Source organism: Cetorhinus maximus, chromosome 16 (assembly GCF_964194155.1).
Source record: "Cetorhinus maximus chromosome 16, sCetMax3.hap1.1, whole genome shotgun sequence".
Lineage (NCBI taxonomy): Eukaryota > Metazoa > Chordata > Chondrichthyes > Lamniformes > Cetorhinidae > Cetorhinus > Cetorhinus maximus.
The window spans coordinates 353,393-381,217 of NC_135894.1; the positions used below are offsets into that span (position 1 = coordinate 353,393).

General features: G+C 41.3%; 1 protein-coding gene across 1 annotated transcript in view; it reads left to right on the plus strand.

Moving 5' to 3' along the window:
* The window catches only part of LOC144692025 (scavenger receptor cysteine-rich type 1 protein M130-like), a 314,365-nt gene that overhangs the window by 57,137 nt on the left and 229,403 nt on the right, over window positions 1-27,825 (plus strand). The gene's annotated exons all lie outside the window — the stretch shown is intronic.

Sequence of the window (27,825 nt, forward strand, 5' to 3'; positions counted from 1 at the left end):
CTCTGAATCTCCCGACAGATTGCCGACGTTTTGTTACCTAACCAACTATTTATGATCCTGGCTAGGATTATTTGCTGGCGACATTCTGTTATGTTTTTTCGCGTGAAACGGTGATGTTACCCAGATGTGCTCCCCCGATTAATTAGTTTGGACATAATCAATGCCCAGTAGCATTAAGTCAACACTATCAGGGAGCAGCGACTAAAATGCTGTTGCAGGCATCACTTCAGCGACAGGTGCTTCCTGTCAGTTTGCAGGACAGCAAAAAAAAACATCGATTTTTCTGTGATTCTGCAGGCTGCGAGCTTCTTTTGGATTGCACACAACGATCTTCAATACTAATCGCTCATCTTAAAAAAAAAACACTTTCAATTTTTACAGCAAATATCTGTGTGGTCTCTAGTTCTCCCCAAGACTCGCGCTGAATGATGACAACAGATTTATTCAAATGATTAGCAATGTTTACCGAAAAAGCTGCAAGTGCATTTCTGCTGCATATAGGGAATGATCCCTGAGCGGCATTGCTCTGACTTGCAGGTTAGAGGATAATTGGGAAAACCGCACAAGAAATAATGCTGGTCTCTGTTATTGGTGATAAAAGTAGTCTAGCAACTGATTCTTAAATTAAGCATTTGACGAAGTGTGACAACAATGATCCACAATAAATTGAAATCAGTGGAGATTCACAATATGTTTAGAATAAAGGTTATTTCAATATCAATAGCTTGCTTAATCTCTGAGTTCAGCTGCTTGAATCTTAAATGTTTTCAATATTTCCCTCTATAGTGTCATCTTTAAATTCCCCTCCACATTGTTGTAAAATTAATCTCGTTTTGGGACTACAGACAGTGCAGTAATACATATAATATATAGCCAAAAAATATAAGAGTACAAACACACAGCGCCATCAATGTACGCAGAGTTATTTATCTGAGTACCCTTTTAAACTGGGCACTTCTGCCTTGCATCTTAGAAAGAGAAGTTGAAAATATATATTTGAGTTGATTGTTTCTATCAATTTCCCCAGGTGAAAAGGCCTCGACAGAAAATGTACCAGTGTGTCAAGTATTTTTTTTAAATTCTTTCATGTGTTTATTAAATTGTTGAACATACGGCACAAGGTCCTGCATGCTTTTTTCGCTCAAACATAGTGTAAAGCGAGGATGGGGAGAATACATCACGCTAAGTTTAAAAAATAAAGCCTTACAAAATTCAAACATAACCGAATAGCAATCATGAGACTACTGAGCTGCCCACGTTCATTTTGATGTTTCGACTGATGAGGTCAAATTACTTTGATTAAATCATGCGGATCTTTCTTTCCCTGCATTATTGCCTGGAGGCATTTTCCTATTCATTTTAAAACCCATTTGCAGCTGGGTAGAATAATCCACTTTATTTTACAATGTCTGTTAATTTTCAGGTGAATTTTGTTTATCATCCGAAAGCCCTCTGTAACGAAGTTCGTTAACGATTGAGGTCGAAGTAACTTGATATGTGGCCCTGAACTGGTTTGGGTGAAAGGTCATCTCGACATGAAACGTTACCCGCTTCCTTCCAAAGATGATTAAATGTTTGCAAGGTATTCTGGCTATTTTTTTCCAGATCTCCAGCCACACATTTTTTGAATCTTTTCTTCCACTGCATTAGAAAGTCCGCTAATACAAACAGATAGACGGAGAGAGAGTTGGAGAGAAAGGCAGACACTGAGTCACAGAGACTAAGTCAGGAGCAAGGCAGAGTGAGCGACCACACACACGCAGAAATTAGGTAGGTGCAAATGGATTATATTCTGGAACGTCTTAGATCTGCGAGTGGAAATAGTATTCCAACTGGCTGTGTGTGAATAGGTAGACTGGCTGTGTGTGAATAGGTAGAGGGTATGAACATAAAATAATTGTCAACATGATTGCTGAACAGGAAGCATTTCACATAACAACTTGCTAAGATCTGGAATGCACTATAAGAAATAACGGTGTAATCATTTTCCTTGGATTTTTGAGAGGGCAATTGGACATTTATTGCAAGATGGCTCATTTTCAGACTTATGGAGGAAAAAAGCAAAAGTCCTGACGCAGCAGGTACAAGAGCCCACTGCTTCTGTAAGTTTCTGCTGAAAGTTACAATGATTCAATGATCCGGTACAGTGTTGGTGACTCAAATCCTTTCCTTCCTCACAGTAAGAAAGCGTACGATGTGACATTGATACATTGTAACCATTAATGTGCAGTTTCAATCTCATTGCTATGTGTTGCCAGGCTCTTACATGACAACATCTATCGGTTATTTTGAAGAAAGAAGCCACCTCTGTACAAACTGTTTTCAATGAATTAACTGCCGCCTCACCCGAGTTTTCGGAATGTGTTGGAAGGAGAATCAGTGCAACGCATTCGGTTAATGCTCAAAACCCATCGCCGGAACGAACTGCAGTCCTTCCGGGCTCTAACTGTACTGCAGCTTCTGAACTGTGGGCGGTTACCAATTGACAGCATTATGTTCTTTATTGATGCTTCCAATACTCTTAAACCATTAACCATATCAAGACAGGTATCGATATATACTAGTGAAAACATTGGGATGTTATGAAAGGCAGCTGTGCACTTGTTTTCAATATTCACACTTCTAAGCAGTGTGAAATGGGATATTGATGCATAATAATATGGAGTGAGTGATTGGGAGCTGAGCACATTTAAAACATGTCCGGTTGCGCATTTAAAGTGCACCAGCTCACAAAGCAAGGCATCAAAACTGGGAAGTGGGATAAGGCGTGAACCTATTTTGCGACCCGCGCAGGCACGTTTGATCATAGACCAGCATTCTGTGCCGTACATTGATATGGCTTCGCCCGTGTAATAAGCTCCATTTTTTTCTGTCGGCAGGCAACTGTGATTGCTGTGCCGGCTGGCTCGACCGGAATTGAAAGTCTTCCCGGCTGAGAAAATTGAACATATGTGAAGCAGAGGGCTTTCCGGCCAGATAGTATTGGAGTCGGGGCGTTATTTATTGGAAACGGGCGTTATACATTTAGTTACGTCCTTTATTCATATCGTATGAATTGAAGATTGAAGTTGCAATATTAATTAGCCGAAATTTTGTTTAGTGGCTATATTAGACAGTTTAATTTTTTTCAAAATCGATCATTTTGTATTATATATAGAACATATTACATCTTATTGATGAAAGTTTCAATGTCCATTTCATATTTACATCAGAGACATTAAAAGCCGAAATTGAAAATAATTACCACAGCAGATGAATTTATTGAGACCGCTGCTTCTTTTCCTCAAGCACAGCTCCGACGAATTTCCGTCTGAATTTCATGTGATAGAGAAACAAGCACGAAAACATTAATAATAACTTGCTTCGATGGAGAGTTTTGCAAGTTCGTTAAATAGTGTGCATTAACATAAGAATAAAGAGCACAATTAACATTATATTTTTTGTTATGATGAAATTCAATCTCCAAGTATATTGTTACTGCATTTTTAAAAATATTTGGGGAATTGTCTTTCTCAATGTTATTCCATAATTTGCTTATATATCCTTCCAAGATAGTACCACATTGTGCCAAGCTCTGAATTCGCATCAAAGTATTCATTTTGGAAGAGTCATGTCATAATTATGTTGGATCGAATTTATTACATGTGGTCATTTTTTCCATGCTCCAATGTTTGGTTATTGAGAAATCGAGACTCATTCCTGCATTCCTTTGGAACTGCCTGATATTTTTTGATGATTTTTATGTCGATGCCTTGGGTCAGTTTTTTTGCTGCTTCCAGTATATGTTATTCCGTTACTATTTCAATCTCTAATTAGCCATCACATATGTTCATTTATTGAGAGGGAAACCTCGCTGCACTGTTTCTAGGTATAAGGTAAATGGCATATGCTGCCCTCAATCACTTTACATTATCAAAAAGAAATGAATGCAGAGTAATGGCCAGAAATTGCCGTTGATATAAGGCAAATTTCTTATAAATCATAGAACAGCTGGAGGCAAAAATTGTTAATTGTTCCAGAAATTATTTTCATAAATCCAGGAGTGAACATAATTTTTCATGGAAAACTGGAATATTTATCAATAAGTTTGCGATCACTTGGGATTGATTAAGTGCATTTTGAAATAGTTAATTTAATTGTGTGGAATTCTGAGTTAGTAGATACTTTGCACTTTGTTGTATTTTAAATTCATCATATTCAATCCACTAAATGTTGTCCATTGATTTCGGTGTCCGGAATCTGGGTTTTGTTTTTACAGCTGATTAACTTCTTTCCAATTGCAACTGAGACGTGGTGACTAAAGCTGGAAAGTGACCACCCTCCCACCAGTTTGTTTTTATCTTGACATCAGCGCCTCTTCTACTGAAAGAGCAGTGTGAACATTGCATTTTAATCTCGTTAATTAAATTCAACGAATAAGGAGCCGAGCCCACCGCCGTTATAATCGAGGGTATAAGATTCTGGAGTATAATTAACTGACTGAGTACAGAATACTAGTCAGAGCTGCACGACTGGTGACTGAACCAATGCAGATGTTTCTATCAGTCAGATTTCTCAAAGGAAATTTTGTTAACACTCCTGGTTTCCAGCGAACAAAGAAACATTTACATAATTTATTCTTCATTAGCGGGCGGGCTAGACTTTTTGAATCTAGTATAATAAAATATCAAGCATTCTCAGGATCAATATGGCTTGAAATAACGTTTAACATAATTAAAATTATTAACTGCAATCCCCAAACATCAACGAAGGTAAACTAGCTTTTTTAAAAAACTTATTTGCACTGAGTTTGGATTTGCTTCTATTTTCTTCAAAATTAGGACAATTTGATCTGAAATTGCTGCTTCTACTTCAGACATTTTGCATGTACAGATTCAATAAATTATGAAGCTCTCTCCTCCTCCTTCCACATTTCCGATAACCTTCATATATAGTCGTGTAGTGTTAAGTGGATCACGGGAATTATGATTTGTTTGATCTCCTTGAAGCAGGGAGTGGAATTATTTTGCTGCTTTCTATTTCGAGGACTCAATAATTAATTTTGATTCACTGACAGGGAATACCTTCCAGCACTGTTATCAGATATATATTTTACTTGCAGAAAATCATTAACATTGGATATTTACTTTAATTATAAAATAGAATGTTTAAAAAAGGCTAAATTCTAAAACCCTGATTGTGTCGGTAATTTGATGACCATTTTCTGCACAGGGTAGAAAGGAATCATTTACACCAACACAACGGAGATCAAGTTTAAATTACACAGGCAAGCCTGTTCCATTCAAATTTGGATTAGGCAGGCTCAGGCGGAGCGCAATTTGAAAGGATTCATTTAATTTTTAAATATTTCCTTGAACACATATTACGGTCTGTTTTATTTTCGGATCATGTGAATTCGAATAGGAATAATATTTTCTCCAATTCGATAAACAGTTGTGACGTGTATTGTGTAGCTTTAATCTGTTGAACAAAAAGGTTGACACCGCAACATTAAACGTATCAAATTTAGATTTAATCCAGAATTCAACTCAAATAACGAGTGGGTTAGATTAATTTCACCCCTGCAGCTCTTGGAGACAAAGCAGAATGGAATTGCAAATCCTGTTAAACCCAACCAGCTCGAAGCAGAGCGCCTTCACTCTGCGAATAGCACTTTTCACATCCTGGAATGTAAGTTCACTCTCTGACTGTAGAAACCAAGTTAAAGCTGCAGTAAAGATGCAACACACACATTTTTCAAACAGATATTGGTCAGTGGTAGTGCCTTGTGACTGCTGTGAGCTGTAATGAGTGGAAAGATTTTAAATAGAGTTTTCAGCTTTGCACTTCTAGGCAATTAATGCAAATGTTGCAAAGTTAAATTGTAAATCGATATCGAGCTATGTTGGTTTTCAGAGTATAATTATGGTTATAATAAGTATCAATTGCACGCTGAAAAAATGAGGAGAGTAAATGATCTCACATCTTCCCAGGAAGTAAACGATGAAAATGTTTCACTATTTGATTCTTCCATAATGGAGTTTCTGGACTGAATATCAAATTTCTTTTTTCACACAATTGATGCATGTTATCCACGTGAACATGAATGTTTGTCATCCTCTTCCATATACCCCGTATTTTTTACATAGGTTCATGTTACATTTAATGAGACATCAGGCCTCAAATCTCACTCTCGTTTCGCTGCATTTCACTTTGTATCATGCTTCAGAGCTCATTTGCATCTTGAACGCATGGCGTTGCATCCGAAAGAAATTTTATTCAATTTTGTAAATATCATATAAATGATTAGTAGCTTTCTAATTGTAGACAGTATTAATCCGACAATAATTAATTTGGTAGGAAACAGTTTTTTTATAATTGCAATGGTAGATTGCGCGCCTGATCAGTCCTGCGCTTAATGGAGAATTTTCCGCCACCTTCATCTCCGTGCTCATATCTTTGGGAAGGAGTCCTCTCCCAGTTCAATGGATCGTTTTACCCGCCTCCAATATCCTCTCTCCATCTGGACCCCTCCCTCTGGATTCTCAGCTTCTCTTGATATTTCATTGAGAACTGTCAGCGTGACATTAGTAATCTCAATTTCACTGCTTCTCTCAACCACTCTAACCTGTCTCTTTATGAACTTGCTGCACTCCGTTGTCTCAGGTCCAACCCTGACATTGTCATAAAACCTGCTGACAAGGGTGGTGCTGTTGTTGTCTGGCGCACTGACCTCTGCCTCGCAGAGGCTGAGCGTCAAGTCGCAGAAACTTCCTCCTACCTCCCAGGGACCATGACCAATGAACGTCAAGCAATTGTTTACCGGACTGTTACTGACCTCATGTTCCCTGGAGATCTTCCTCCCACAGCTTCAAAGCTGATAGTCCCCCAACCTCGAACGTCCCGATTCTACATTCTAACAGAAATCCACAAACAGGACTGTCCCGGCAGACCGTTCATGTCAGCCTGTTCCTGCCCCACGGAACTCATTTCTTGCTATCTTGACCCATTCTCTCTCCCCTTGTCTAATCCCTTCATACCAACACCCGTGATAGCTCTGATACCCTACATTATATCAACAATTTCCAGTTCCTTGGCCCCAACCGCCTCCTTTTCACCAGGGACATCCAATCCCTCTACACATCCATCCCCCACCGGGATGGTCTGATGGCTCTCCACTTCTTCCTCGAAAAGAGGCCCAAACAATCCCCACCCACCCCTACTCTCCTCGGTCTGGCTGAACATGAACTGACAATGAACAATTTCTCCTTAGTGACCTTTGACCTCCTCCACATGAAAGGTGTGGCTATGGATACCCGCATGGACCCCAGTTTTGCCTGTCTCTTTATGGGGTATGTGGAACATTACTTGTTCCAGTGCTACTCCGGCTCCCTCCCACAATTCTTTCTCCGATACATCGATGAATGCTTCTTTGCTACTTCATGCACTCGTCTGGACCTGGACGTATTTACTAATTTTACTTCCAATTTCCAGCCCTCCATCACTTTCACATGGACCATTACCGACACTTCCCCTCCCCCCCTCCCTTGACCTCTCTGTCTCAATTTCTGGTGATTGACTTTCCACCTTATACACTACAAGCCTACCAACTCCCACAGATACCTCGAGTATAGCTCCTCACACACCACTTCTTGTAAGGACTCCATCCCATTCTCTCAGTTCCTTCGCTTCTGTCGCATCTGTTTTGATGATGCCAGTTTCGAAATCAGTTCTTCTGGCATGTTTACCTTCTTCCTTAACCAAGGTTTTCCACACACGGTGGTTGACGGCACCCTCTACCATGTCCGGCCATTCTCCAGCGCATCTGCCCTCACACATTCCTCTCCCTCCCAAAATCATGTTAGGGACACCACTGTCCTCACTTATCACCCCACCAGCCTCCACATTCAAAGGATCATCCTCTGACATTTCCGTCATCTCCAGCATGATGGCACCATCAAACACATCTTCCCTTCATCCCGCCTTAGGGCATTCTGCAGGGATTGTTCCCTCCGGGACACCCTGGTCAACTCCTGCATCACCCCCTGCACCTCAATCCCTTCCCACGGCACCTTCCCATGCCACCGCAGAAGGTGCAACAACTGCCGAATTGCTTCCCTTCTCCTCACCATCCATGGGCCCAAACAATACTTCCTTGTCAAGCAGCATTTCACTTGTACATCTCCCAATTTAGTCTACTGCATTCGTTGCTCCCAATGCGGTTTCCTCTACATTGGAGAGACCAGCTCAGCCTGAGTGACTGCTTTGCAGAACATCTTCGATCTGTCTGCAAGCATGACTCAGACCTCCCTGCCGCTTGCCATGTGATCGCTCCACCTTGCTCTCATGCCCACATGTCTGTTCGACTGAAGCTCAATGCAAACTGGAGGAACAGAACATCATCTTCAGCCTAACCACTTTGCAGCCTTCCGGTCTAGATATTGAGTTGAGCATTTTTAGAATATGAACTCTCTCCTCCACCGCACACACTTTCCGACTCCCCCCCCCCCCACCCCTTTTATTCTCAATAATTTATATAGCTTTTTCTTTTCCTACCTATTTCCATTATTTTTAAATATATTTCCATCCATTGTTTTTTTTTGCTTCTAACACGATTAATGCCTGTTTTTTTTTTCAATAATCCGTATTGCTGGCAACTCTACGTTGAAGTTTGCAAAAGCTATAGAAATCAGGCCTCATAACTCTTTTATGGAATGTCGTTTTCATCACTACATATCGAATAATCCCTCATGAGAAAAATGTATTCATTAACATTTTGTGTAGGATGGATTTATAACCGTTGTATCAGTCCGGTAATCAATGTGAATGATCTGAATTATCCGTGGCTCTATGTCTCTTTCCGGGAGTTAAATTCTCGGGCAAGGAACTCCACATCTTTTAGCAATTTCGGATAAGTCACTTGATTTCCTTGTCTTTATTGGTTTTTCTCTGGTTCTAGGCATCTGCAGTCGTTAGAGCTGCCAGCAATGGTTTTCAGGTCCCAGCTGCCCTAGCTAAAATTGTTCTAATCCGTCTTTTTCAACCGCTGCAATATCTGAAGTACAATTAAACGCATCATAATGATAAGAAGGGTACTCCAGCGGCATTGATCGAAAATCGATATCATTCCAAGACAGCATTGTGACTGACTTGGATTTCGGCGCGTGGGGTGTTGGGGGTAATTTAATAATCTGTTACTGCCATTCGACTGCGGCCCATGTTGAACTAGGCATTCCCGCTCGCCAGTCTGGAAGGAGCTGTTGAAAGAGAGTTGGCATGTTGTTGTAGTGCATCTTGTACATGGGATAGCGAATGATTTAAGAGATGCTTGGATAGCTGATCAAAGGCGTTCCTATGATCCAGATTGTGTGGAATTCCTTGAGCATTGTTGCGACTTCCATTACCCAGGCAATTACAGACTATCCCATCACACTCCTGATTTATGTGTTCTAGCTCGGCGCATGCTTTGTGCAGAAATATTTTACCGTAGTCCATCTTCCCAGAAAAGGCGACAGAAAGTTGCTGAGGCTGGTTATTCAACAATGGATATGCCACGTATATTGATGGTGTGGTACTGTGTTGTGATGCTTTGCAAGAGTCAATCAATTTGGAACATTAAATAATTGTACAGAATGCATTTGATATGCAGTTGCTGGGAGCTTAAAACTAAAGGAGAAAATAAAAAGAAGGCGTTGGATTAAGGCGAAATAAAAATATAATCGGCTGGAAAAACCCAGCACACCCGCGAACATCTGTGGAGAGAGGAACAGAGCCAACATTTCGGGTCTGTATGGTCCTTCTTCAGGTCTGGATTAAGGCGGTTCAAAGTTTCATGCAGCAACATTGAACAGGAACAATGTCGCTAGCTTTTTGCCCCTCTGCATTCTCTAAAGTCCAACGTGCGTGACTGAATTCAACTAAAGGAAAGCCTGAGTCGCCTTTAGCAAATCTACACTTATATCAGAGATTGCCCCCCAAATCCTCCTTCTCGTGTTAGGCATTGAGAGAACCGTGATGGTAATCTTTCAGAATGCGGTAGCGCTCGAGGCTAATTAGATCATTTGAAGCGGGATAAAAACTTGGAATTTTGCAGGAGTTGCAGCAATCCTACTGAGGGCTGGAATCAGTGTCAAATGTTCTAAGAAAGAATAAATAAGGATTATAGAGAGACAAGGATATTCTGGTAATATATAAAACTAACGCCTTTTGGAAAAGCTTAACGCACTGTCAATGGTGTGAAACCAACAAATCGGTCACAACGTCAACTGAAAGGGACGGGTGGGGGGTGGGGGGTGGGCGGGTGGGGAGGGTGAGTTCTACGTACCATCGATAGAATGTCGGATGGGCTATATATAGTGCGAAGTTGATTTCTCGGATGAGGTATTCTTCAGAACTCCTGTATAAATGTTGACAGGTTAGCAAAATGAACTTGCTGTTGAAGCTGCATCAGATGTTTAATCAACGGGGAACAGATAAAATCTCAAAACCCGGGATTATTTCTTCCGAAAAGCGACGGGGATTCTACCCTCAGATAACAATGGAAACTTGGCCGTTTGTGAAATATGTTAACATAATGATCTTGCAAACCTTTGGTTCAAAAAAGGAGAAAGTATCCTCGTTGTTGCTTTAGAGAAATAACATTGCTTGCATTTTCATTCATCTCTTACCCTAGCGAACTTTAATTCACAATACTTCATTTCAGGCTAACATGGGAGCAGTCAGGCTGATTCATCAGGTGATCAAACTCAATTTTCATGTTATCTGATATCTTTCTGCCCTAATCCACGTCAATTATAAGTAACGACCGGAGACAATTCAGGTGTCTATTTGATCATTGATGAACTCGCTCTCCAGTTGCCTGCCTGTGCCGAATGGAGTTGTTCTTGCATTTTGTTGCTTAACATCTTAACAAATATGTGGGTTTTTTTTAAAGCTCACAGCGGACTGTCACGGCGTGCCCCGCTTTGTATCGCTGCACGCCGCTTATTGTGAATTGAGCCGGGTATTCCAAGTCGTGGAAATAATGTTCGGAAAATCCCGGACGCAAAATGCCCTCTCCCTCGCCAATCGTCCTTATGTTTAGGGTTGTTCTTAACGGGTTCAGTGAGACCGATTGCGCGGCTGCTTGTCTACTTGGCCAGCTGTTATATTATTTATTTTTTTCTCACTCTCTGTATAAATCTCCTGGCTTACTACCAAGTTGAATACATCAGAACATTCCGGTGTTCCCAATTAGGAGAAAGCGCCAATATATCCAACGGACTCCGATGCGCATCTCTGTCCTACCTCTGGATTCCGAGAGTCCGTAATAGGGAAGAATGGAGTCGATATTTTACAGAATTGGAAACGGGATTTGGGGAGGGATGTTCATCAGCACAGGGCGAGTCTGAGTCATGGTGCAGTACGGGAATAAGCTGCACAACAGGATCCCGATGTTAACTGCAAATTCCAATTCATTTCAAAATTCAATCAATATTGAAATCGTAAAATGTGCAGCATTTCAAACAAAGATTGTCAAGTGCAGTGCGAGGCGCAATTGCACTGCATACACGGAACCGCGTTATATTACTCGATGAAAGGGTGAGAGTGCCCATCCCCGCCCCCACGAAATCCTGGCACATATAATTTCACCTGGTCATCATCAGAACAGATTATTTACCGATTTAACAAAATTAGTGGATTTTGCTCTACAGGGTAGCAATTGTAAAACTGAACAAGTCTATTAAATCGAATGTCGATGTCGATTAAACGGAATCTGCAATTTCTAAGTCTCTAAGCTCAATCTCGAACTATCTTCAATTGCTTCTGCAGTGTATTTTCTAAGACTATATGTTGAGAAGTGGAGCTTTTCACTCATGATTGTTCAGTGTTCAGCTTCATTAACAATTCATTAAATTAAGTAGCAGCCCAAGACCACACAGTCAAATCCTGGAAAACATCCAGGCCTCAAATTATCAGTGACACGGAAGGATTGCAGGACATGGGTTGCAGAAAATTCTAACTACAAAAAATAAATGAAAGCCTCCGCTTGACATTCAGTTGCTTTGCGATCAAAAAGCCCCTCATCATTTTCAACTGGGGGAATCCATTTGGCTAAACTCACAATTGCAAGACTTATGTCAATGCTTTCGTCACTTCAGCAGGCCAGAGGCTCAATATTCTATGAATTGATTTCATCACCTCGCTCACCAGAAATTCTCATGCCCCGAATCATCAGTGACCGTGGAAACTCCGCTTGTCCTGTATAGCCGTGCTGAAGCAAGAATCGGGAGCCCTGCCAAACTCTGGAAAAGTATTGTATTTGAAAGGGAGTCCATTCTCCGCCATCAACCTCCATCCTCTCCCTAAATGGGGTATGACGACAGCATTCTGTATTATATACAGGGAGGACGGGAACACCACTCCAAACATTCTTTTTAGCTTATCTCCAAGCCACGGCCTTTTTTTCGCTCGTTCAAATTCATTGAACGATCCATCTTAAAATAAAATCGGAGCCCCTTCACCACACATAATGCAGCTGTTTTTAAGAAGCGCAAAAGATTATTCTCAAGTCTTCAAAGGATGGACAGTAAATACAGGCCTTGTCAGCCGAGGTCACATCTGTAGAATTGTTGGGAAAATGACGCAGAATTAGACAAACTAGAGGAGAAATTTACTGTCCACTTGGGCCAACTGGTCCATCTTTGGGTTAATGATCGAATCGAGACTCTCCGCCACGCCAACCCTCACCCGATCCCGCCCCAGCAACTCCGCCTCATCTGTCACCATCAATATAACCTGAGGTTACTTTTCCCCACATCTGTTCATCAAACGCCCCCTTAAATCCATTCCTGTCAATGACGTTATCGTGAGTGGTCACGAGTTTCACATTCATACAATTATATAGTAAAAGCAAATCTTCTGAATAAATGTTGGGAATTTTAGTGTTTTATTTAAGTTTTCTAGTTTGGCCATAGCCCAAAATTAGGAGGGGTATATCATTTACATTCATTCTATCGCCATGTTGATCTTTATCATGTCAATGCCCGTGTTATCTACCCTAGTAAAATCAAATCTACCCAGGCTATTCATTGTTTCCCCTAGGCCGTCCTCGCGGAAGTGTCACAATCCTTACAGATAATGTTCAACATTTTCTGTTGTCTCTTGGAATTTAATGGTCCTGTTGCGGCGGGGGTGGGGGCGTAAATGGCGGCGACCATTTCAAATGTCCATGGACATCGGCGGGACAGTAATATACCGCCGATGTCGGATGAACGAAATGTAAAAAAAAATAAATATTAAGTTTCTCAATTCTGTCCATCCAGAAATGAAGGTCTGCATTTTATATCCGTTCTGTTTGATTTATCTTGCTCTATATTTTTGATGATTTGTTCATCTCTGTGCCGAACTCCGATTCCGTGTCTACCTTATTTGCTCTTTGAATTAATCCTAACAGAATGAACGCATTGCCCTCACATATGGTAACATATTTTGTAAAACTATTGCAGCTACTGTTAAGTCTGTCACTGTAATTACTGTTCTGCCGTACTTCGTCGCAAATTTGCTGAGTTCCAGTCGTGCTTCCAAGTTCACTTCATTCATTAATTGTGAACTGTATCCTGTGGATAAACCGTTTCTGTAAACGGTTGGAAATAATGTTCCTGGCACCCGTAATTCTGGAACACAACATATTATCTTTGTGCTAGTCTGACTATCTAACCTCAATCCCAAATCATTGCTTTTTGTTTGCTAAACAGCTTGGAATTTATTCTGCTACCACTGCCCTTACTCCAAATGGGCTGTCCCGGAAGTGGCTTGTTTTTTTTTTCCCTTGTGCACGAGAGGACAGAAAGTTTACTGATAAATGAAAACAAAACGATATAACTATGGGTTTCTGGAAATCCGAAGAAATAAAACAGAAGGTGCGAATAACACTTATTAGGCTAAGGGGTACCTGTGGAGAGGCGATGTTCAAGTTTCACGGCAATAAAATTTTGACATTACAGCTGATTTCATTGATATGTTTACATGAAGTCTTAACATTACTTTGGAATTACAATGATCAGAAATTTTCAGGGGGTAGACATTTCAGGATTTATCATTTCATGCCTAAGGTTTCATCGTGAGTTTGTTCGGCAATATGCTTGCTGCACGATCAGCGAACAGATCAAATGGAGGGCGATAATCATCCGAGGCCAAAACAGGGTTCCTGGTGGAAGCGACCGATATTTTAGCCTCTCACGGTTTCAGCACAATATATTGTTGAAGTCACATCTGCCAGGCAACAGTTATATTCTGAAAGTGGTATCGCGAGAAAGCTGCCGTGGCATCCATATTCGCAGATAGTATGAAGAATGGGCCTTATAAATCCAAGTGAGGATATTGAAAGCTGAGCAGACATAGGTATTAAAAGGTGATGCGTTTTGGCGTTGTTAATAGCTCCTTCATTAAAGATATTCAGCGCCTCGAGCTAGAAAACACAGAATGAGAGAGAAACGCTAAACATTTTTGGTGTTGGGATTTCTTCTCACCGGGAGTGATGGGGAAATGAATGTAATCTGATCTAGTTTGCTGTGGACGTTTGAGCCAATGAATTAGCAGCTGCGTAAATTCGTATTCCAGGTCATTCTGATTAATGAGACTTCTCGCCTGACCATCGAATGAGCGCCCGTATGTTGCGGTAGCGGGTGGTATGATTTGAGGGAGAGGGACATTTTTCATTTGTATCTTTCAGTGCAGGGGTATTTTCGCTGCCTCTTCAGTGGCCCCATCTGGGTCACTGGCTTCTAGAGGAGAACCTGGATGAGAGAGACATGTGAGTGAACAAACGTGACTGTGGAGAGAGCAGAGATTTATTGACCTGAATTTTCATCTGCTTCAGTAGATGTTTCGTCATTACCTCACTGCTAATGCATTGCATGTGTGTAGCATGAAACTGAGGGCTATTGGTTAAAGTGACAATACGTCAACAGTATTACAGAAAAAACATTAAAATTAGGAGGGATTTGGGAGCAGCGGCATTACCTCAGAATGGAACCAGTATCAAAATTAAACATTGACAGTTCCTGATAAACCAGATGTGTATACTGGTGAAAATAATCAGTTTCATTATGAATTATTGTTACTTAGGTCCCAGCTTTCCCTGACTAGAGGCTGGATATTTCCAGTCTTGGGCAGTGTGGAGATACATTCCGTTAACATCTGGGAAACAGTGTGTGATCTTCATTGAGATAGGAATGCCGCATCCGTGCTCTGTGCTCAGCTTCAAAGTGAAGTCGCCATGTCCGTACGGAGAGAATTTAGTGAAGCCATTGGGCTTAGACAGAATGAAATCTTTGACTGTAAAGGCAATGAGACAAGCCTGATGGACTGTCCACTTTCTCCAGTAAATCAACACGAGTGCACTCACAGGAACGATGTCAGCGTGACCTGTTCCGGTGAGTACAGCTAACGGATTCACAGAGAAATACCTCCTAAATATTTGGAAAATGGAGTGAATAACTAACATTTTATCTCTATTGTGGAATTATCTCATTTTGTTTTTGCAGTTCAATGTTGTTTCTATATATCTGCCTGTCTTATCCATCACCAATTACTTCTAAGTGGTAACATATTAATCTTTAAATATCCTTCTGAAAAAAAAACAGAAGGTGAGTTAAAACTGTACTGATTATAGGTTTCTTTAGGCGTGTCATGTACAGCTCAGTTTCAAATAAATCACTCGTGTTAACCTGCCTCATTAACAGTAGACACACTTCAAGGACTACAATAGCACGTCCATTAATCCCACACAAGCTCATTAACCATAGCTTACATCATTAGACATACGTTGCCATCATTGTTCGCCAAATCTTTCAAATATTCGTTAACTTATTAACACATCGCAGGCATTTATAACACCATGCTGATGTCATTAATTAGAGAAGGACTTCACGACTCAGTTTCATGAACTACCGACTTAGAATCTGTGAAAAAAAAGTAAGTTGGCTTCATGAACAGTGCAATGATTTGATTAATTACCTTCCTTATTACCGATCGCTTGATTTTATGACGGTGCTGCTTGGCGGTCCTAGGCTCCCATTACAAGACAGCTGATTTTGTGATCCTTGATATAATTTCGTGCTTCGAATTATCTCCTGTTTCAGACTCAGATGTTAAATCTACATTTTTTTAAGATGACATCTTGAACAAGGCCGTGTCGCACTTTGTTTATTTTGAGGGCATAATTTCCATAAAATTTAAAAATCGTACAATGGTGGACGCCGCCTTACCATTTTCCGCTGTATTTCAATTTCCGTGTACAAAATTGAAAGTTATTCAACATCTCCGTGAAATATTTTCACCGAATTTTCAGTAATGGTTGGAGGCATTTGCCCAATCATCACTAGATAGGCATCAGATGAACTTTGATCATTGAAATACTCTACGTGTGGTAGCCAAAATGTCATTTTTTAAATTATTTTGTGTCAGTTTATTTCTGTTTCATTTTGAAGTTGAATTTATTTCGTTAAGACTGTCAAATAGCGCAAGTGTCTGTGATGGGCTAGTGGAGATTTACAGCCACGGCCGCTGGGGCAGAGTGCAGGACAGCCTTTCGGACATGAACGCTGCCAACGTGGTCTCCAGACAGCGGGGCTGCGCCGATGCGATAGCGGCTCAAAGTACGGAGGGGATGAAGGGCACGAGTAGGTGAATCATTTGCAGTATAAAGGAAATGAATCAGTTCTGCGGAACTGCAGCTCGTTCGCATTGAATCAGTCATTCACCGACAGCATCGGCGTAAGTGTTATGTATTCAGCTGAATATCCAATTCACTTTGGCTGAACCATGAAGGGATGGTTCAATTCTACTGAGTTAAGTCGGAACATAAATTACATGCTTCTCAATGTCAATCATAAATCGATTTAGCTCATGAGTTGAGCGCAGGGCGAGATCAGCACCGGTAGCATTGAGTAACGATGAATTTTCAGATCTGCATTGATTAAGACAAATAATTCCCCAGCCGTTACCCAGCAGTGTAGTCGGGCAGAACGCAGGACAAAAGTTCAGAAAAAGGTCATAGAACCAACGACTAAAATCTTGGCCAGAGCGATAAATGTGAAGATGCTGTCTCAGATTTGAACAGGCAGATTCATTTGGGAGGAAATCCTGACCTTAAGCAAGTCTGCTAAATACAATCCGAAAGTTATGGGCGAGGTAATTGGGTGATACACCTGATACCAGATCCTGAGACCAGCAGAGCACATAAGCTGATTCGGGCTGTTGGCGGCTCAGTGAAAGGATTGGGAGACATGAAGGTATCTCAAAGTGTGGTTACAAATGTGCCGAACAGCAAGACAAATGAGAGCATTGGAGAATCGCTGTTTGTGAGGAAGACTTTGTGCAGGTCACCCAAGATATATTTTGGTATCCTGTAGTTTATTGAATTTACACAATATGACGCGCTATGGGAGAACGCTGAAATATTCGCCCTTGCAGGCAACATTTCAGCCTTTCAGCACCACGTGTGTTGAGACAGGAACGAAGGTTAGGGTGCGATAGACTTGAAAAGAGGTGGCTTTTCGACGCGTACCATATGCTCAACAACGATGTCAACTCCACCGTCAACGATCCACATCAGTTCCAATGTGATAAGGGCCAAAAAGTGTAGACAGGTGACAGAATCTCATTGTCAACGAATCAGGTCCATGGGCCGATGGAGTCAGCACCAACACATGAGAAAAAACTAACCTACCTACCAAATCCCACTTATCTGCACTTGTCCCATAACCTTGAATATTATGACGTGTCAAGTACTTATTCAGTTATTTTTTAATGGATGTGAGACAACCCTTCTCCACCACACTCCCAGGCAGCGCATTCCAGATGGTCACCACACTCTGGGTAAAAATGTTTTTCATCACAACCCCCTAAACATCCTGCTCCTCAAATTGGGCTTGTGGCCCCTCGCGACTGACCGTTCAGCTAAGTGGAACGGCTGCTCTGGATCCACCTTGTCAATGCCCCTCATAATTTTGCACAACTCATTCAGGTCGAACCTTCGTCTTCTCTGCTCCATCGAAAACAAACCAAGTCTTCCGAAATCTCTTGATGACTTTAATGTTTCATCCCAGGCAGCATTCTGGAGAAACACCACTGCACCCCCTTCAAGGAAATCTCCTCACTTCTATAAAGTGGCTACCAGAACTGCACACAGTACTCCAGCTGTGACCTCTCCAAGGTTCAATACAACTCCTACATCATATCCCTATTTTTAAAAAATCTATGCCTCGATTAAAAAGGGCAACTGCCCCATATGCCTTCTTCACCACCCGCCTAACATGCCCCTCCACCTTCAGAGATCTATGGTCACAGATGCCAATGTTGCTTTGTTCCTTAGACATGCCTAGTGTTTGTCAGTTCAGTGAATACAGTCTAGTGAAATTAATGCTTCCAAATTTTATCAACTCACACTTTTCAGGATTATATTCCATCTGCCACTTATATTCACATTTTACTATCCCGTCTACATCTTCCTGTAGACCAAGGCACACAACCTCACTCTTAGTCAGCTGGCAAATCGTTTTGTCATTCGCAAACTTCCTAATCCTACCCCGGACAGTCATCCACGGCGTTTATATTAATGAGGAATAATAGGGGACCCAGCACAGATTGTTGTGGTATACCACTGTTCACGGGCGTCAATTCACTAATGCAGCCTGCTTGTCATCACACTCTGTCTCCTACAACTAAACCAAATTTGAATAAACCTTGTCACATCACCCTGTATCCCATCTGCATTTGCCTTATTTATAACTATCTCTTGTGGGATATTGCCAAACGTTTTGGCTGAAATCTATGCTAACTACATCTACTGCAAGACCCACATGTACACACCTGGTCACCTACTCAAAAGATTCAATCAATTGTGTAATAATGTCCTTCCTCTGAGAAAGCCATGCTGACTATCCCTGACCAAACTTTGCCTCTGCAAGTTGAGATAGACTCTCTCCTTTTGAAATTTCTCAGAAGTTTTCCGTGCCACTGACGTGACACTCACTAGCCTCTTGGCCCCTGGCTTTTCTCTGAAAAAATGCTTAAACAGGGATACAAGTTTTGCTGTTCTCCCATCGTCTGGCACCTCCACCGTGGACAAAGAGGAAAGTAAAATTTGGGTCACAGCCCCAGCGATCTCCCCCCTAACCTCCCTCAGCAATATGGAATCCAATTAACCCGGACCTCGGGATTTGTCCAATTTAAGCCTGCCAAAACCTGCCATTCCTTGTCACTCCCTCTGTCAATTCGATCAGTAATCTCGCAGTCCCTCTCCCCGTATTCAATGCCTTCATCCTCATTTTCTTAGCGAATGATGGAAGTGAAGTATTCATTCAACACTCTGCCAATGACCTCTGGCTCCACTTATAGATTGGCCCCTGGTCCTTAATGGGCCCAACACTCTCCTTCGTATTCCTCTTCCCATTGAAAAACTTGTTGTACATCTTGGGAATTTCGCTACTTTTCACCGCCAGAGCATTCTCATATACCCTCTTTGCTCTCGTAATTGCTTTCTTAAACTACCCGCTGTACTGTCTGTACTCCACTAATGCCTCTGCTGAATTGCACCCGTTGTAACTTAAAAAAAAACCTCTCCTTTCCATCTCATCGTATCCTGAATATCTCTGGTCACCCATGGCTCTCTGGTTTTGTTATACCTTCATATCACAGTAGAGGGAAAAAAGTTGAGCCTGTACCCTCCCCATTTACTTTTAGATCGCTGCTCACTGGTCACCTGTAGATTACCCCACAAATAGCTCTTCCGCGCCTCCTTGGGTATTATCCTGCCTTGTTTTATTAACATACTCTCTCCCCCAATCCAAAACATTTTGGTTTCTAATTTGTCCATTTATTTGTTCATAACAACTTTAAGTTTTACCATGTTGTTGTCGTTGTCACTGAAATGCTAACCCATCATTACGTCAGCCACTTGTTCTGTTTCATTCCCCTGAATTAAGACCACGAATGCGCCGTCCCTTCTTGGACACGTTACATATTGGCATAAAAGGTTCTCTTGCACACATTTCAATAAATCAACTCCATCCAAGCCCTTCGCAGTTAGTCTATCCCAATTAATGGTGGGAAAGTTGAAATCATCTAATATAATTACCCTGTTCTTTTTCTTTACAGTCCTCTGCCAATTGTGCCCTTATTTGTTCATATTTGGGTGTATACAATAAACTGCTAAAAATGCGGCTGCACATTTTGAATTCCCAAGCTCTATCCACAAAGCTTCATTCGAAAACCCATCCAAGAAATCTTCTCTCCTTATGGCAGTAACTGACTCCTCAAGTATTAATTCAATGCCTTCTCCTCTTTTATCCCCTCCGCTCACTCTACTGAAAATTCTTTCTTCAAGAATTGTGAGCTGCTAATCCTGCCCCTCCCTCAACCACGACTCTGTGATGGCTACCATAACACAAATCCTCACTAGTAACTCATCTGTATTAATGGAAGACTCCCGGTATTAATGCAAAGGCATCCAGCCTTGACTTACTACCTTGAAACTTAATGTAGCTGCAATCCCCCTGACTTGATTGTTTCAATCTATGATCATGTGCGCCTACTCTGCTAACGTGTTGTGCCCCCTCCACCAGCCGAATAAGCAGAAACTTATACCAACAGCACTAGCAATCCCGCTTCCAAAGATGTTAATCCAGCTCTGGTTCAGATGTAGAAAACTCTGCTTGTCGCGCCCCATATTCCCATCAACCTTCCCTGTGATCTGGGAGTCTAACCCTCCATCCTGCACCAAATATAAAGCCATGTATTCATGTGCCCTATTCTCCTATTTCTGTGCTCGCAAGCACGAAGCACTCGGATCAATCCAGAGATTAAAACACGAGATGCACTCCTTTTCAGTCCTTTGCCTAACTCCCTGAATCATTGATGCAAGGCCTCATCCCTCTTTCGACCTATGTCATTCTGGTTCCAACATGTATCCTGACCCCAGCCTTATCACCCTCCCCCTTCAGGATCTCCTGTAGCCCTTTACTAAATTCCTGGACCCTGGAAATAGCGAGTCTGCACATCATCCTGGAATAATGTTGGCGTCCACAGTACCGCCACTCTGTTCACCTGAATATAGAATCCCTTATTACTTTTGCTCTTCCTCGCCTACTCCGCTCCTATTCGGACAAGCTGCTTGTGGTGCCAGGAACGTGGCTCTGTCTACACTCCCTGCAGGAACCAGCGCCCCCATCAGACTCCCAAACAGAATAGCGATTTGTGAGCGGGACACGAGGCGACTCCAGAATCACCTGTCTGTTGCTTGTGGACTGAGGGTAGCTTACTCATTAAGCTCCTTTCTGTATCCCTTCAGCTGCGGTGTTGCTGCCTACCTAAAGCTGTTATCCACGATGCTCTCAGGCTTACCGATGCTCCAGAACTCAAATTCGAGTTTCCAGGAGCTGCAGCTGACCACACTTCATGCGCACATGGGCCCCGGTCGCTAGAAATGTTTCTGACTTCCCACATGCAGTACCAGAAGCACACGACGGCTTTGAGCTTTACTGCCAAGATGCATCCGTTTAAATTAAACCTTTAAAATTAATTACTCTAGGCCCCTTATTCCCTGACCCTCGTTACGACAAAATATACAAACTATAAACGACAGAAAATCTTGAACTATAAGCAAAAATAAATAAATAATTAACCAGCCGTGCCCACAACTTACCAGTCATTTATCTTCCTTGTAACGTCTACTGCTGCATTAGGGAATTTCCACTCTCTGAAGATTTAAGAAATTGGATAGCAAAGAAAAAATGCAACTTTCAACTCGACCCCTCTGCACCGAATTCCCACTGTACACTCAATTGCCAAATGCCACATTTACAGATGTGCTGTGGTTCATCTGGGTGTAATTATATTTAATTGCGTCTTAATCTATGCGCAAGCATTGGGGCATAGAGATTTGTTTGCCATTGGTCAGTATGTAACTACGGATGGATGTTCCAGAGATGTGGTAATGTAAACTATATTATTCAGAATGTAAATGGGAGCTGTTGCCTTCACGCTGTATAGCTGCACGTAAACTTATATGCTGCGCATTGAAGTCTCTGTACTGATATCGATCAGTTAATGTAAATATTACTGTTAGGACACGAGTACGCTTAACATACTTTTGATCATTACTGGTTTTCAAGGCAGAATTGTACAGTGTCAAGAGGTTCATCGTAACTGGACTGAGTGGAGCCCGTCGTACTTAATTTTTAGCGAGCTCGGTATGAGGCTGCAGTCAGCATTTAAGTCCACAGGAAGCACGTGCCTTAGACTCGTCTTCCATTTTAAATATCTGACCGTTTGGAAGCTCGAATCATCCTTCTCCAATAGGCTAGATTAATGACGTAAGATGCGCCAGCATCATTGTCCATGCAGCTGAAATATTGGTATTCTCAGATACAAATATTCCGACAAAATCAAAGTTCAGAGCGAGTGTCAAAAATACGAATGTTGAGGCTTTCCTTGGTGGGATATCTGTTAAAATAAGTCTGGATTTATCTAAGTCTATAAGCATAATTTGCAGTCCTACTTGTCATCGCTAAAACTATCCGCTATACGAAATCCTCCAGTAAGGTACGGAAAACACCTTGGTTATCTTCCAGGCACAAACGATCCTCTAAACCCAATCTCCAAAACGCATCCTGCAGCACTCTTGATCCATATGCAGAGCTCATGAACACTTTGTCACATTAACTGTTTTCACTCCTGCCTTTACCCCGTCTCCCTGCTTCTGGCAGTAACTTTCTTTAAGTTTTCTGATTGACATAAATCTCAAATTCGCACGTATGCTATCTCTCCCCCTTTCTCCACGCCCTTTGCAAGTTTACCCTGTCAATTAGATCCACCTCTTGATCTATGGAAATTTTATTTTCGAAACTGCTAACTACCTATCTTCGCTTCCTAATTCGAAAACAGTTTTCATTGCTAATAATCCTCGCTCCTCCACTTCGGACCTCCTCTACTTTGTTTATCCTCTGTCGTCAACCCCCAGAGGGAGAAAATAATATCAGCCAGGGCTCTGTCATTTTAAAGTAAAGTCACGTTTCTAAATTCTTATTCCTGCCAACGTATTCCACTTTCTTGCCGTTTCAAAGCCACTCCTAATTTTCCTCTTCGAGTTGCACGTTAGAATATATCTAGTCAGATTTCTTGCCATGGTACAGTAACAAAACGGCTGTTGCCAATGGCACAGTTGTCTCGTATGCTGTTCTGTCAAATATAAACCCTCTCTTCTCCTCATCCTTCATGTATATGCTTCGTTTGGCATAAATGAGCATTATTCGTTGCTCCAAACCCTCTTCGGCGCCCCGAGGCTGAGTGGGAATATACTTAGCTCCATAAACATGTGTCAATAAAGGATAAATCATGACGGCTAAATATCGCGTAATTTGGATGTCAAGGATGTGACATGGGAAGATAAGTTAGAAATGAAAACTTTAAGCCCGATTTCGAGGACACAGCATGATTGGAATTGGAAAGCAGTGCAGCATGTAGATGGATGAAATCAAAATGCAAATTAGGAAAACAAACAGTGGGTACGGAAAAATATTGTGAATCAAAATCTAATGGAATACTAAAATGTTAAATCAACGCATAAAGAGTCAGAGATTAATAAAGAAAAGAGTGGTGTCCAGAAGAATGAACATGCTAAACTATGCACAATACTGGAAGATGCTGCTTTGATTTCATTGAATATTTTGCGTTCACGTTTACCTAAGTGTTGGGGAATACAGAAATTATCGGTAAACTATTCGATGGGGAAGTTTTTCATCTGATAAGAATACGGTGATATGAAACATTAAAGGTTATATCAATCTTCAAAGTGGGTAAATCACGAGGGCAGGGTTAAATGTACCCGAGTTATTAAAGGGAATCAGGTGAAATTATCGGAGGTCTTGACAATGAATTTCCAATCCTCAGTAGACACAGGTGTGGCACGAAGTGTTGTGCAAGTCTGCTTCACCTTTCCTTAACAAGGGAGCGATGAATAAACCCAATAATTATAGGGTAGTCAGTCAACCTTCGAAAGTGAGCACATTTTGGGATCAATTCTGAGAGACAGGATGAACTGTCACGCTGAGATGCACCTATTAAACAATGAAATTCAGCACCTGTTTCATTTTTTATGGGAGGTTCTGTCTGACTAACAGGTTTGGATTTTTTTTGAATAACAAGAAGGGTTGATGATGCTAATGCTGTTGACACGGTCTAGCTAGATCTTAGCACAGTTTCTGAGACGTTCCCGCATTGCTGATGGTTTAAAAAAAAAACTCCCAATGTATCCAGAAGAATGGCGAAATTACATAGAACATTGGCCTAGTAGCAAGACACAATTGGTAATGATTGGCGTCTTTTTGCGACTGGAAGGTTGTTGCAAAAGTGGTTCACAGTGTCAGTGCTGCGTCCCCTACATTTTATAATCTATATCAATCATTTCATCTTAAATGGACAGGAGATGTTGAAAACAATTGCAGACGACACAAAAAACAGACCAGATTGCTGATAATCAGGATGATAGCTGTAATCGACATGAGGTTATCAATGGGCTGCCAAGTGAAGAGAAAAGTAACCCATTCAACTCGGTCCAGGGAAGGGCGTGGTGTAGCATTTGGGAGGGCAAAGAAAAGAAAAAAATACAAAATGTAGAGAAAATACTAGCAGGAGCATAAGCTAAGTGCGGGGCCATGGATCGAATCTTTACAGCTGCTTGAAGGGAGAAGGGCAATTCGAAAGCATCTGTAAAAATTAGAATGGAATATATTTTTATTTTTTTGGTCGAGGCATAGCATTTTAGTGCATAACGGTTATTTTGCAACTATATAAAAGGTCGATTCAGCTGTAGCTTCAGTGCCTTTTGCAGTTCTGGGAACCTCATTACTGGAAGGATGCAATTGCACAGCAGGGTGTACAGAGGATTTATCCGAGGATTTTTCCAGTGCTGGAAAATTGAGGAAAAATGTTTGTCTGAGGTGTTTCTCCTTGGAACATATGAGGCTGAGGCGAAATATGATTGCATTGAGCAGAAATGTGATGTCCCTGAAGGATAGTAGACTGGAAGGAAATATTTACCTTAGCAGTGAGCCCAGTAAATCGGCGGCATTGGTTTAAAGTGATCTCTTGAAATATTAGATTACACTAAAATATACTTTCACAAACAAAGGGTGTTAGATTTTTGCAATTCAGCATTAATTTGTAGTGGTAAAAAAACTCATCTCATTTCAAAGTTAATTGGGTGTGAAGCTGAATTGCGGAGAATTTGCGTGAAAGTGGGATTCGGTTGGATGTCTCGTTGTATCACCAGGCCATGTGCCCTCCTTTCGCACCAAATATGATTTTCCAGGCGGCAGTTTAATCTAGTCAGCAATGGCTAGGCTTTTACCCACAATTGCTTCCATTCCGTCTTCTGAAATTTCCCTTCTGATTTCAACAACCTTTACAACGTTAGACCCCTCCGGTTTCTTATGATCATGCTGACTTTTAGTGAAGTCATCTGAAATCGAAGGCTGACTTTCTACAGGTAAAGTTATGGTAATCAAATCAGCCGCACTTCTACCTCTCTGAAATTCTCCACCCACACCAAATTGTTAGAAGTTACAGCCCCTTTTTCAGCACCGAATGAGCAGAAAATTACTCGGAACTAATAGTTGAGCCGAGAGAAGCCATTTTCCTTGTTCCCCATTGCAAACTTACCCTCGTTGCCGACAAGATTAAACTTCCTCTGAACAGTAATAATCTGATCTGGAGTATCTGTAACTTTTATATTTCAGTCTGATGCGTGTTTCCTATCACACATCCATACAATCATTGATGCCACCTCCTTCAAACTTCAACATATCTCACTACGTTTTCCATTATTTGATTTGCAGCTGAACCCAGCATCCATTTATGTTCCTCTAGACCTTACGAATGCAATGCACTCATGGCTGACTTCGCTGGTTTAAAACTAAAGATTCTTTACGGCATTCGAAGCTTGGCTATCCTAGTCTTAACTGGCCCCAAAAGATTTATCCATCCCCCATTTTCTCAATGACGTGCTTTGGATTCAAATATTCAATGCATTAATCTCTGAAATTCCTGCATAGATGTTCACCAATTCCAGTGTATGCAATTTCCTCCAGGCCATTACCTCCCATACATTGCTATAATCTGCCTTATCTGGCTCTGCGAGCTTCCGTGATTTGAATTGTTGCACCGTTTGGGCCCATGACTATGCCTTACCAGGTAACATTCTCCCGACTCCCTTTAGTAATTATCTCTGCCTTTCAGCTCTTCTTCTCTCCATTAACATGTTCTTCAATCACATTCCTTTGACCAAAATATTACCTTTCTTAATATAGATGTTTTCCACTGCATGATTGTCATCGCTTAGTGTCTTCAAAAGTTTAGTTGCATGGCCACATTAGATGAATATAAGTTGTTGTTGTTAATAAAAAAAACACATATTAGTATGAAATAACGTTGGGGTAACATGAAGAATAAGGGTAACATAAGGAGACAACATTCTGATACAATTATATTGCATTATTGGAAAACTACCGGTAAAAGTAGCGTGAGTGGAATGATGCACAAATAAATCCTAATTTCCAGTGCAAATATATTCTCGCAGTTTAAAAAGGGGATAAAACAATCTACTAGAGAGTATAACTTGAGGACCAGATATTTTCAGAATGTCTAATCAATTCTTTAAACTGCAGCATGCAAGTGCAGAATGATATTCTGTTGGATGTTTTGTTTATCTCACAAGCGCATTTGAAAGCTCTTTTATTTTCCACTGGTAGTTGTCAGGGACAGTAGAGTGACAGATAAAATCGCTTCTCACCTGCTGTCCACAAGCAGAAGGTGTTTTGAATTATTTTTTTAAAGTATGTGGTGGCATGTTTTCAGAAACACTAGTTTTCTCTTATCCAACTTACTAACCATCCACAAAATCACGCGAATTGACCAACATATTATACACCCAATTGATAGATAATCACATAGATTTACAGATGGATAGATGGATAGATAGATGTATACAAATAATGAGAACTAAGTATGTTATGATAAATCTTCCCTAAAATTGCAGAGGCTTGGCTAATGTGACATGTCACATTACTGGTTATTTGCAGCTGAAAAGTTATTTTCTGTTCATCTGTTATGAACACAATTGTTTCTCACTGGGAGAATGACAATATGATTATTAGCATCTCATCCAGTACAATGAGTTTCAATCTCTCTCTCTTGCGATCGTTCTGGTTGGGGGAATCCAGCTGGTCTGCATTTCATCTGCATTTAAACATTACAAGGGGTCTGGAGAATGAATTGTAAGAGTTAACAGATTGGGCTAAGAAGTATATTGTTCTTGAATGTCTTGAATGAACGAAGCTGCGTGATGAACTTTTCCTATTTCAAACATGTACGTCCCCGACAGTCAGTGTGTTATCTTTCATCAGCAGAGTCCGAAATGCAGACGGAGCAGTCAGACAGTTTAAATAATTGCTTTCGATAAGCAGCTGCTTTTTCATCTGGAACATGCTGACCAATTGTCTTGGATTCCTGGCCTCGCAAATAATAATTAATTCCCTTTGTCAGATTTGGTACGAAGTCTGCTCCTCTTTGGTGGTCACACCAATGGCTCCGGGAGAGTGGAGATATTTTGCAGTGATATCTGGGGCACTGTGTATGATGACTCCTAGGATATGGTCGATTCCGATATTGTCTGCCGACCCCCGGGCTGTGGATCATCTCTGTTGGCCGCAGGACGAGACACATTTGGCCAGGGGGATGGTGATGTCTGGTTGAATGAGGTGAAGTGCGCCGGAACCATTTTTTTTTTTGTCCTAGTGACCTTCC